A 12,125-nucleotide genomic window follows, 5' to 3' on the forward strand; every position below is an offset into this window, starting at 1 on the left:
TTATTCCAGTTTTATGCTTCTTCAAATTATTGTTCCAGGCACCAACAAAGTAAATTAATTTTCCAAAATGTAATTTTTGTCTTCTTTTATTGAAAATGCTTTTGAATAATGTGGACCATGACTCTTTTACGGAACCAATTATGAATGTTTCCATTAATTAAAAAAGAATGAAAAAGTACAAAATGAACAACTTACCACAGATTCTGTTTTCAACACCCAAAGGTATCACTGACCGGAGGATTAGAAATCCAAGACACCTCAAGATTTCCCTGTTAAAGAATTCAAAATTGTTTAAATGCCATGTGTAGCCATTAAGCATTAAACTATCAAATATTACAAAGTAGATTAATGCAGATATTGTACAATACAGGCAGGCTTATTTTTAAAAAGGATACATCATCCTTCTAATATAATATTAATGAGTTTATAGTAGGTAAAGGTAAAGGTTCTCCTTCAGTGGTCGGTTGCTAATTTTTTTAGTATTAGTTTGGGCGCTCTCCTGCACGTGCTCCTGCGCATGCGCAGAAGCATCTAGGTGAGTGGGTGGAGCCTCCTGCTGCCGCTACTACTGGTTCACCCAATCTGGGCCAAATTAGGAGCAACCCACCTCTGTTCCCCTCGCACATATGTGCTAGCTCCCGACTCTAGGGGAGGTCATCTTCATTTTAAAGCCAAAGAGAGAGCGCTGTCCGAAAATTGGCAGAAGCTAGGACAAGTAACAGGAGCTCACTCCATTATGCAGTGCTAGGGATTCAAACCACCAAACTGCCGATCTTTCTGATCGACAAGCCTAGCATCTTAGCCACTGAGCCACCGCATCCATTCCTTTAGTTTATAGTACAGGTATATAAAACTAATATAAGACATTTTTCAATAAATACCTATAGTAAGTATATTTTAGGTTAGTATATTTTGTAACCTTAGAAGTTAGCAATATTGCTTTCTATATTATTTACCATTATTTATTTATTATCAATCCCTCTGTCCTTAGACAACTTATTAATAAGGCACTGAATTTTTTTTAAATAAATGACTGAATTTGGCTTTTTTGTACAGCACATTTATAATATGAAGTCTGTCATTCTCCAACATCATCAAAGAATTCTAATGGCTTACAACATCATCAAAGAATTCTAATTAGATAAACATCTAGTCAAAAGCAATAGTATCCAGGTATTTACATAAGATCTAGTAGGAATAGAACGTATTAAGAAGGACATATGAATAATGGCATGTGTCTCCTTGATTACTGCATATATGTTAAATTGAAGTCTATAAAAGAGCCAAAATCAAATTTGCAATAATTTACAATAATTGTTTATATTATCTGTGAACAAAAATGGGGATTACAATAAAAATCAGCAATATATTAATTATACAATAGTACACATTATTTCAAATATGTATACAAGGATACCAATATACTAATATGTGATAACTGATTCTTATACAAGAATATATTATGCTAATACACACATACAAACACACACATGCCCTAATTACTCCCTAAGGCTATTTTTAAGAAACACTTCTCCTAGGTTCTAGATATTTGAAATATATGATACAATAAATAGCTTCAAAGTCTGTTGAATTGTTTTCTATTGGCTCTTCAAGACCCATTATATTTTCCAATTTTACTATGTTTAACTCCCACTATTTCTAAGTTTTGTTAAATTGTATAATAGGCACATATACATAGTCAGCCATTCAGGCTAAAATATTTTACGTGCTTGCCTTTACATACTAAGATGATCCAAAGAAAGTCTTGAGATAACAGCTGTGTTTACTTGAGAAGTGAATACAGAGTAAATAGTTCAATGGCCAGTAAATTTGCCTCATGCCCAGGATTTTTTTGGACCATTCTTAACATACTTAAATCAGGAATGAATATGGTAAAATAAAAAAAAGTAGGATGTTGACAAAATTAGAGCTCAACTCACTGTTTAAAGGATACTTTTTATCTCTTTGTATTATAATTCATGCATATACATACATACATACATACATACATACATACATACATACATACATACATACATACATAGTTTGCTTTGCTTTAAAGGGCTATGGCACCCTTACTACCCCTTACTACCCTCCCGGCCTTCTGTAAAGCTGCTAAGTCCTGGCTGTTCTGGCAGGCCTGGGGCTGTTGAAGCATCCAGCCCCACTTTAATTGTGAATATTGTTGCTTTTTAAATTTTGTACTGTCTTATTTATACTGGCAATACAATACTGGCTAGAAACTGGGACAACCTGAGTTCCAATCCCATTTAGCCACAAAGCCAGTTGGGTCACTCACTCTTAGCACTAGGAATGTAGCAATGGCAAACCAATTCTTCCTGAGAAAACTGCAGGGATTTTTCCAGATAAAGTTTAACTAGGAGTTTATGATGATTCATACATGCACACAAAACCTTCATAATGACACCTTTCCCAACCTTCACAATAGAAAAACAACAACTGTAACCAGCTCTTCCTAGAAATAGTGAGGGGAGGCAGAATGGCTGTCAAGGAGATTTCCAGATACTTAATGGAATGGGGTCATGCATCAGCTTTCAATAGTGCTAGATAGTTCCATTCCTGCTCAATATCATTGGTTTGATGGAAAAATAAGTTACAATAAGTTCATTTAAGAGTTTCGGAGAAGATGAACATAATCATGGAGTCACAGCAGAAAAAGCCATCTTGTCAAGGCATATGTGTGTTATTGTTAGAATCAAATGGAGGAGAGACCATCAGTATAAGGCTAATTTGAGGATCTTAATTACTTAAGTCAAATGCTTTCATCCACAGAGCAGAGGAACTGTCTACCTCTTGTCTGTTAGGATATGTAAGTTCTGCATCACAGCCATTGAGGTAGCATTAAGATTTCTGAACAACATGTTATGGGATGGAGTATCTTTTGACTAATGTGATAGTTGGAAGGTTCTGGTGAAGGTCTGGACTTTCTAAATGGGATTTGGCAGGCAAAGGGAAGGGTTAACTATTCAAGTGATCCCAAGGATCTCAGGAATTGTTCTCTCTTATTCAAAGATGGTAATCTACACAAGAATCCTTGCCTTTTTAATGTCAGAACTTTGAAAGGCACTGAATTATTCTCCTTGGCATTGCTGCTATATTCAAATACTGTAAGACAATTTTGGAGACAGTTCCAAAAAAATGATAAGAAAACATTAATAATAAATTTGTATGTAGTTTTATTCTCTTTTTACCAAGAATGCATGTACTCATACAACACTAGAAATTAATTTTTGTTGTTAGCTGCCAGTTTTACAATAGCAAATACAGGAATGCTAAAGTACACATTTCTTTCAATCAGTGGTATTTACATTTGTAGAAGCAGCATTTGCTAAAATGTTAGCATGGTGGGAAAGAGTCCCAAAGAATATTTTAATTAAATAGTGTTGGATTTACTTTTGCTCTACATCTTTACTTACATCAGTGAAGTAATTATTAATAGTTTGGCTCCTATACAAATGAATTTGTATAGGCACATACTGTTAAATTCATTTCTGTTTCTAACAGAAAATACAGTTTCTGTTTCCCCCCTTCTGTATTCTTCTGTTGTTTTACGTTTTCAATATTTTATTGTAGTTTATACTAAAACAATCAACAAAATACAATTCTAGCATTTTTCCTGGAGTTTTTAATTTTCCAATAATAATGGAAAATTAATATACATAAGTACAATAACAAAATAATATTAACTTTATCAGCGCTGTCAACATGTTTGGCATTCTTTAAGATGTGCTACACTTGAGAAAATAAGAAATCTAAAGAGTGCAATAACTGAATGCATTAATTTAAACAATATATTAATATGAAACAGTACAGTACATTATTATTTACATCACATTGAATTCTTTGCTTCCCATTTTTTTTAAAAGAAAGGGGTATTCATGTTTATATGATTTTTTCCTAAATATATTTTTAACTATTTTCTTCCAGAAAAACAATACAGTTTTTGCATAAGATAATGTTTCTGCATGTATGTGTGTGTGCACACACCCAAGCCATTCCTTTTCTATATTCATCTGTACATAAAAAGAAATATGTGGATACTATAAATGTATCCTTATATATAAAAAATCTACCATATCTCAGTTGCAAAACATCAGATAATCACTAGGTGACAGGTTACAATTTTATGTCTTATTCCTTGAATCTATTGGTCACCTGGATTTTTCCAGCCCAGTTCTGATAGATTTATTATCAGTCCTCGCCAATTTTAATTGCCATGTTGAAGGTCAACTTTTATTTCCAAAACAGTATAAATCATATGGATATTTTTAAGTTACTAATTATGTTCTGGGTAGTCATGTCATACAAACCTTAAAAAACCCCAAAACAAGTAAGTAAAAGGGAAATTATTTACATGATGAAGGTACGCTTCTCTCACACAGTGTAAAATTAAGGAGGAAGATACATTTTGTTTCCTTTCATCAACTATGTGAATGTGGATGAAGGAATCTTGCTACAATTTAGTAGAGGTGGAGACTTCCCTGGTTCTCACAAGGGTAATGTCCAATTATCTTCTGATAGTAGACCAACAATGATTATATGTTAATACTAATGGAAGTTCTAAAATTAATGATTTTTAATATGACATATAACATGTTGAAAATGAGAATGATCTTGATAAAGTTTCTAGCAATGATAGGATGGAAAGCAAATTTGCAGACTTCATATAAAAGGTAAAGGTTCCCCTCACACATATGTACTAGTTGTTTCCAACTCTAGGGGGTGTGCTCATCTCCATTTCAAAGCTGAAGAGCCAGTGCTGTCTGAAGATGTGGTCATGTAGCTGGCATGACTAAACACCGAAGGTGCTTGGAACACTGTTACCTTCTCACCAAGGTGGTCCCTATTTTTCTACTTGCATGTTTACATGCTTTCAAACTGCTAGATTGGCAGAAGCTGGGACAAGTAATGGCAGCTCACTCGGTTACGCAGCACTAGGGATTTGAACCGCTGAACTGCCAACCTTTCTGAAGCATCAACAGTTATTTTTACCACTGGAAATATTATCTCTCTGACATACCTGATTAATGTTAGAGGGTAACTAGGTAACCATACATTATTTCAATCTGAACAAAATATGATATCTTTGAAAGGCAAAGACATGGATGGATGTTTTAATTAGACATGCTATGAAATCTACTTAAAGAATTATTGTGCAAATAATGTGTATTTTGAGACATTCCATATGTGACTTACATGGTGTTAATTAGAAAAGGACTTGTGTGCGCATTAGAAAGTCAAATTTGGCAGCTAAGCAGATACTATACCCACTGTGGTAAAATTATACATTACTGTCATGAGAACATTCTTCCTGTGCTAAAATAAAGAAGGCTTTGGAATAGGCAATTGGATTCCCTCAAAAGACAAGATAAATAGGCTCAAATATCCAAATCACTTAATTTGATGTATTGAAAAAGAAAGTCTACCTTAAAAAAATCAATTTTGACTGGCAAGATCAATTTCTTGGCCAGAGAAGCTAACTACATCCCATGGAACATCCCCTCCCCTTTGATGTTACAGAAAGATCCTTTCCCGTGTTGGGCAAAACTTTCAATGTTTCTATCTAATCTCTGCAACAAATGGAGAAACTGATTAAAAGTGAGATATTTAAAACTGCTTTGGATAGATTAAAAACTGATTTGGAAAATGCTTTCTGGCATTGGTAGAGGGATCAAAGGTACCAATGAATTAGCCGGCATCAACACTGAAGGCTACTTCATAGAATTGTGCTGCAACTTTGTAAGCTTCCTTCACTGCCAATGGAGGGAACTATTAAAAGATTATAATTTGATTATAACTACATGTAACTGATGTTTGATGGTGTTTTCAAGAAGGTACAAGAGGATGGTTGGGACAATTTTTATGAGTGGTATCACTTAGCTGGGTGAAGTAGCTTGCAATTTTTCATATTATGTTAATCTCAGGCCTTTTCTTTACCTTCCAGCTTCATGATTCTCCTTTGTAGGAGCCTCTCTTGGTAAAAGTCCTTTTACTAGTAGAAAGAGGCTCCTTATGAAATCGCCTTTCAAACAGATGGTGAATACAACAGGCCTGGGAAAGCCTCTGCTCCAACTACTGAAGGCTGTGTGGTGGAAAATGTGCTTCAACCCAAGGAGTTTGGAGTTAGCTATTAGGAGCTAGTTATTAGTTATCTGGAGAAAGAAAGGGAGAATCCACTGACTATTAGGAATATCCCTTGGCTGAGGGACAGCTTTTATGGCCAAAACCTTCCTGCAATAGTGGAAGAATGAATTGATCACAGCTGTCAGGGAGATTCAAATTTGGCAGCTTGGCAAAAAGAGAAGGCTCCACTTTTAGAAGCAGAAACAACAACAATAGCCACAGCAGCAATAGGCAGTCAGTGATTTTAGCAACAACTGCAAGAGTAGCAATCGTTTCCTGTCTCATCTTTAGCACAGAACACAGTTTAATAATATACTATAGATTGCACTATGGGAATTTAACCATGCACAGAGAGAGAGAGGGAGAGGGAGGGAGGGAGGGGGAGGGAGGGAGGGAGGGAGGGAGAGGGAGAGGGAGAGGGAGAGGGAGAGAGAGAGAGAGAGAGAGAGAGAGAGAGAGAGAGAGAGAGAGAGAGAGAGAGAGAGAGAGAGAGAGAGAGAGAGAGAGAGAGAGAGAGAGAGAGAGAATCAACTTTGAATCAATGTTGACTTCTGACAATTGCTTAGACAGGTTCCTGTAGTTTTCTTGGGAAGAAAGAGAGAGAGAGACAATGGCTGGTTCAAAGTCAGCCAATTGGCTTTGTGTAAGGTGACCAGATTTTCAGATTGGTAAAGAGGGACACCATTGACGGGGGGGGGGGGGGGGGGTTGATTAAAAATTTTATATTTTGTCAAACATGACCCCAGGACTCTGAAACCATCATAAATACGAATCTGTTGCCAAACATCAAAATTTTGATCACGTGACCATGAGGATGCTGCAACGGTCGCTAAGTGTGAAAATGGTCGCTAAGTGTGAAAAATGGTGATCAGACACTTTTTTCAATGCCATTGTAACTTTTGTCACTAAATGAACTGTTTGAGACTTGCATTATAATGCCTTACGCCAGCTTACATTTTCAAGAGAGAGAAGCTAAACTCCTTGTTAGAATTGAAATAGAAATGAATAGAGTAGAGTAAAATAGAATAGAATAGTTTATTAGCCAAGTGTGATTGGACACACAAGGAATTTGTCTTTGGTGAATATGCTCTCAGTGTACATAAAGAAAAATAAAATAGTAGGATAGTGGGATCCTTGCTGCACCAAGCCTTCACTAATCCTCCCACTTTCATCAAAAACAGTAAAAATCACTCATGCTTTTTTATTTCTATTTATTATTTTGCTATGGCCACATATGAATATATATGCACATTCCAAACAGATTTTCTTACTAAACAGCCACCATTCTCATCCATAGGCCACTAAATGCCTCACCAACCTTTTCTGTATTCTTTCATTTCCTTCCATCCATTTTATTTATTTAATACAGAGTAGATTAGGCTGTCAGCCTTAGTCATTCTTCTAACATGACAACAATTCTTACCAACAAGGATGGTATTGGCACATTTTAGCTAATGCAACCTAAACATAACCAAAGCCTATTTCACTTCAAGTATGCTAACTTTATTCTATGCCTTCCCACGCATTACATGGCTTGAACGTTCGCGGATCGCCACCAAATTGCACAGGTGGTTGTTCTACCAGATGGACATCCTTACTTTTTCTCGAAAACGGGAGAGAGGCTGCCTTTCCTAGTCTAGCCCTGTAACAACAACCCTACGAGGTAGGCTGTGTTTTTAAAAAAAGCGAGTGTCGGGGAATTCTGCAACTGCATCACCTCTTCGCTGCTCTCGCTTCCCAGGGAGCTCCCTTTCCTCTCACCAAGCAGCCCGTTCTCGGAACAAAATGGAGAGGCTCAGAGCCGGATACGCCTGGCAGTCGATGGGGACGGTGCTGAGAGGGGCGTGCGCTGGGAAAGGGAGCTTGCGCGGTCCGCCTCTGAGCCTCTCCGCGCAGTCACCCCCTTCCCCGTCACGCCCCCCACCCCAAAAACAACCACCAGCGCTCCTCCCGCTCCCCCACTCCCCAGGCCTGCAGCGCCTTTTCTTCCCGTTCGGCTCCGAGCCACCGTCATGGACCTCTTTTGGCTCCGCTCTAGGCACGGGCCGCCGCGCCGCCGTCCTCCCCTCCATCATTCCCCCTCCTCCCAGAGCACCACCGGAAACATGCCAACCTCAATACGGATGCAAAGGCATCACATCGCCGCTACCCATGTTCACGAGGCGCCGGGCATTGCAGTGCGCAGAGGAAGCCAGCAGACAGAGGGGAGACTTGGGGAGGGGGGAAGGAAGAGATCCCGTCCAGGGTGAAAAGAGGGAAAAGCGGAGAGCCTACCCTGGATGGGATCTTTTCCTCCCTCTCCCCCCCCCCGGTCTCCCGTCTATCTGCTGGATTCCTCTGCGCCCTGCGATGCCTGTCTGGGTTGGCTTCCTTGGACACTCAGCTGCCATCCCACCCCCACCTTCCCTCCGACCAACTGTCAGTTTATTCTTTCTGCACGTGAAAGCGCTTTAGTCAGTGGAGTGTGTGCTGGGAGGAATCTCTCTTCTCCTCCCTGCACGGACGCCACGGTGCCTGCATCAGAGCTCGGGCGGGATTCAGGTGAAGGAAAGGACTTTTCTTTTGCCGGCATCAGAGCTCGGGCGAGCAAAAGCAAGTATTTTAATCAGTGGACTATGCGCAGGAACGAATATATCCCCTCCTCCCTGCACGCATCCACTGAATAAAGTGCTTCCTCTGGCCCGCCTGATCTCTGCTGCGGGCGAAAGGGAGCTGGGAGGACAGGAGATTCCTCCCTCCACGTGAAAGCGCTTTAGTCAGTGGAGTTCGTGCTGGGAGGAATCTCTCTTCTCCTCCCTGCACGGACCCCACGGACCCCAATTCCACTTATGGCCTCAGGTCTATTTACCAGTTAGAGGGTCTGGAATTGATCGTTGCCAGTTGGGGGGCGCAGAGGAACCCAGCAGAGAGACGGGAGACCGGGGGAGGGGGGAAGGAAGAGATCCCATCCAGGGTAAAAAGAGGGAAAAGCGGAGAGCCTACCCTGGACGGGATCTCTTCCTCCCCCACCCCCCGGTCTCCCGTCTGTCTGCTGAGTTCCTCTGTGCCCTGCAATGCCTGGCGCCTCGTGAACATGGGTGGTGGCGATGTGATGCCTTTGCTTTGCAGGTGCCTCAGTTGATCGTGGGCGGATCTCAATTGATGAGGAACTCAATAATGGTGGCACATAAAGCTTTTTTCCCCCCTCGGAAACTGAAGCTCCTTTAAAGAAAAAGGGAAGGGCGGGCAGCTTCACGTGAGTGAGTAACTCCGGCGGTGGGAATTGGGAGGCTTTGGGTGGGCAGCGGCGCTTCCCTTGCAAACGGGGATCAGCGCACTCGCCGCCTCCCCCTCCCCTGGGAGGAGCTCTGCAGCGGGACAGATGAATGGAGGGGGAGATCACCCCTTCCTTTTCCGAGCCCCCAAACCCCGTCATCCCTGGCCTGCACCCCTGCGCCCAGGCTCCTTTGGGTTTGGGGCTAATCCGAATGGGTGGAGCAGGGGATCCCCAGGGCGGAGGCCTCCCGGTGCAACGGTCTTCCGCAGCTCCGGAGCTAACCTTCGCCTTCCCGCCCAGGATTGCAAGGCTGGAGGCCTCGGCAGCAGCCACCCCCACCCCCAGCCGGCCAACCCTCACCCGTACCATGAGTTTACCGGCCAGGTATCCATTGAGCTGGAGGGCAGGCACCGTGGCTTCCTCGCGGCTAGTCTCCCTGCTTTCCCCGGGCTCGGCTCCATTTCCTCCCCACCCATTTTCACTCCCTCGACTGAGGCCTTCGCCCCGCCCAAACCTACCTGTCAGCGGACCCTTGCTACGAACCTCCGCAAGGAGAACCGATACACGTGGCCGCCTCTTTTCCCTTCCGCGGCCACTTCCAGCCTGCCTTCTCACATGCTGGTCAAGTGCTTCCCGCCCGTTCTTCGCTTTGGGGATCCTTCGCTTGCTCTCTTCGGCGCGCTTTGCATTTTTAGCCCTCACTTCTCATCTCTGCCTCCCCGGCTCAGCTGCGCCCTCGCTTCCCCCACCCGCCAACGATCATCCCAGAGACTGCAAGCAGAGACTAAAGGAAGACCACATTTCAGTTAGCGCACCTCGATGCCGATGCCGGCTTCCCCGCTGCGACTGGCGGGAACGGCAATGAAAGCTCGGGCTTCACTCCTCCGTCTGGGGCTGCGGCTAACAGGGATGGCCAAGCGCTTTCCTCAAAAACCCCGCCTTCCACACACACCCGGCTTCCAAAATCCGGGGAGTTGCGGGGAGGGACGATCTTCTTCCCCTCTCTCAGGTTGCCCGGTTCCCCCCCCCAGTTCCTCTCATGAGTAGCTCGCAAGGGAAGGCCTTCCCTTCCCTTGCTAAAGGCCACCGCCGCCCACCCGAAGCGGCGAAGCCTCCTGATTCCCACCGGCACCGGAGTTACTCACCAGGGCAGTGCAGCAAAAACAAACAGTGAAGGCGAAATGAAATGGAGACTCGTGAGAGTCACGACTCGCGCGGCTTGCTTAAGCGGACTCCAGCCAATCAGTGAGCTGGCTGGGATGGAAAATTTTAAGCACCCTCGTGCGTGCTTAAAGTTTTCCATCCTAGCCAGCTCACTGATTGGCTGGAGTCCAGGCCAATTAAATCAATGAGCGGCAGGCTGGGCTGGCTTAAATTTGTAGGTAGCATAGAACAGAACGATGAGCCAGCCCAGCAGCTGATGGGCGGGAGCTGCGAGCGCCAAAAAAAGCGTGCCTTTTAAAAAAGCGGGCGGGACGCGGGAAAATGTATCAAAAAGCGGGGGTGTCCCGCCAAAAGCGGGATGTCTGGTCACCTTAGCTTTGTGCCTAAAGCAGCACTAGAACTCACAGTCTCCCAGTGTCTAGCCTGCTGTGTTAACCACTACAAAACATTACAATAATTGAATTCAAATTTGATATATAGTAAATACAACTAGGAATTATTAGAATGTGGAATGTGAACCCACTAATATACAGCATTTGTAAGAAGAATCAATGATTTAGTATATATGGAAGATTAGATAAACTAATTTTAGAAATGTTTTTCACTTTGCTAATGAAAAAAACAACTTATCAGAACTTGTCAGCCTTGTTTTAGTATTTTGACAGAAGAAGGATGCTTTGCAAACATGTCCACCTACCCATCCACCCACCCACCCACCCACACTCATCCTCTTGCCTTTGGCTTCACATTAATTCCATCAGGCCTGTAATGCGTCCCGTCCACCCCCCCCCAAAAAAAAGTATGACTTAAGAAGATAGCATTTTGACTCTGATAAAACCACTGGTTTAAATTTAGGGTTTATATTTATCCGACATAACAAAAGGAATGTAGCATTTGCAAATAAAGATTTCTAAAAGCCAGACTCCAAAAAGACTTCAAAATCTTTGAAGGTTTGCCAAAGTGAAGTACAGGTACTCCTCAATGTACGACCACAATTGGGATAGAAATCTTGTTCATTAAGCAAAGTGGTTATTAAGCAAGAAATTAGTGTGACTGCTTCACTGAATGGCTGCAATCCTGACACTCCAAGTTATGGTCATTAAGCAATCTCCCAGGCTATTAGATGGATGGTGGTTTGCAGGGAGATCTTCAATTCCAATTTTACAATGCCAGAATGCTTTGGGGCCTATAAAGTCTGCTAACTGAGGCCATTGTAACTTATTAATGGACCAGTTAGAAGTCAAGGGCTACCTGCAAAATGACAGTTGCAATGTCTTTTTTAAAATGATAATTTTTTTTTAATTTCCAGACAAAGACCAGTACCCAGATTCAAACATGGAAAGAAATGGGGAAATTCAGAGGTATCACTGGCACAATGCCTTATGCCTTTCTGATAGATATTCTGAACATTTTAGTACAAAATTATTAATGAACTCCATCACATGCTTTCACAGTAAAGAATGAGATAGTGTAGTCTGTAAAACATATGGTTCATCCTTCATCCGTTCAACCACTGAAATTAGGTTTGGTCACAATTTAAGTCACTGACATTTGTTCATTA

At 42.1% G+C, this 12,125-nt stretch overlaps 1 protein-coding gene across 16 annotated transcripts in view; it reads right to left on the bottom strand.

Moving 5' to 3' along the window:
- Nucleotides 1-12,125, bottom strand: part of PTPRD (protein tyrosine phosphatase receptor type D) — a 1,257,980-nt gene that overhangs the window by 953,188 nt on the left and 292,667 nt on the right. For all 16 annotated transcript variants that reach the window (XM_087716068.1, XM_087716065.1, XM_087716064.1 and 13 more), the window contains exon 4: nt 196-269. The gene's annotated coding sequence lies outside the window, so the exon portion shown is untranslated. The remainder of the gene's footprint in view (nt 1-195; nt 270-12,125) is intronic.

The sequence above is a fragment of the Thamnophis sirtalis genome, unplaced genomic scaffold (genome assembly GCF_051295495.1).
Source record: "Thamnophis sirtalis isolate CommonGarterSnake01/CBP01778 unplaced genomic scaffold, rThaSir2_p1.2 scaffold_5, whole genome shotgun sequence".
Lineage (NCBI taxonomy): Eukaryota > Metazoa > Chordata > Lepidosauria > Squamata > Natricidae > Thamnophis > Thamnophis sirtalis.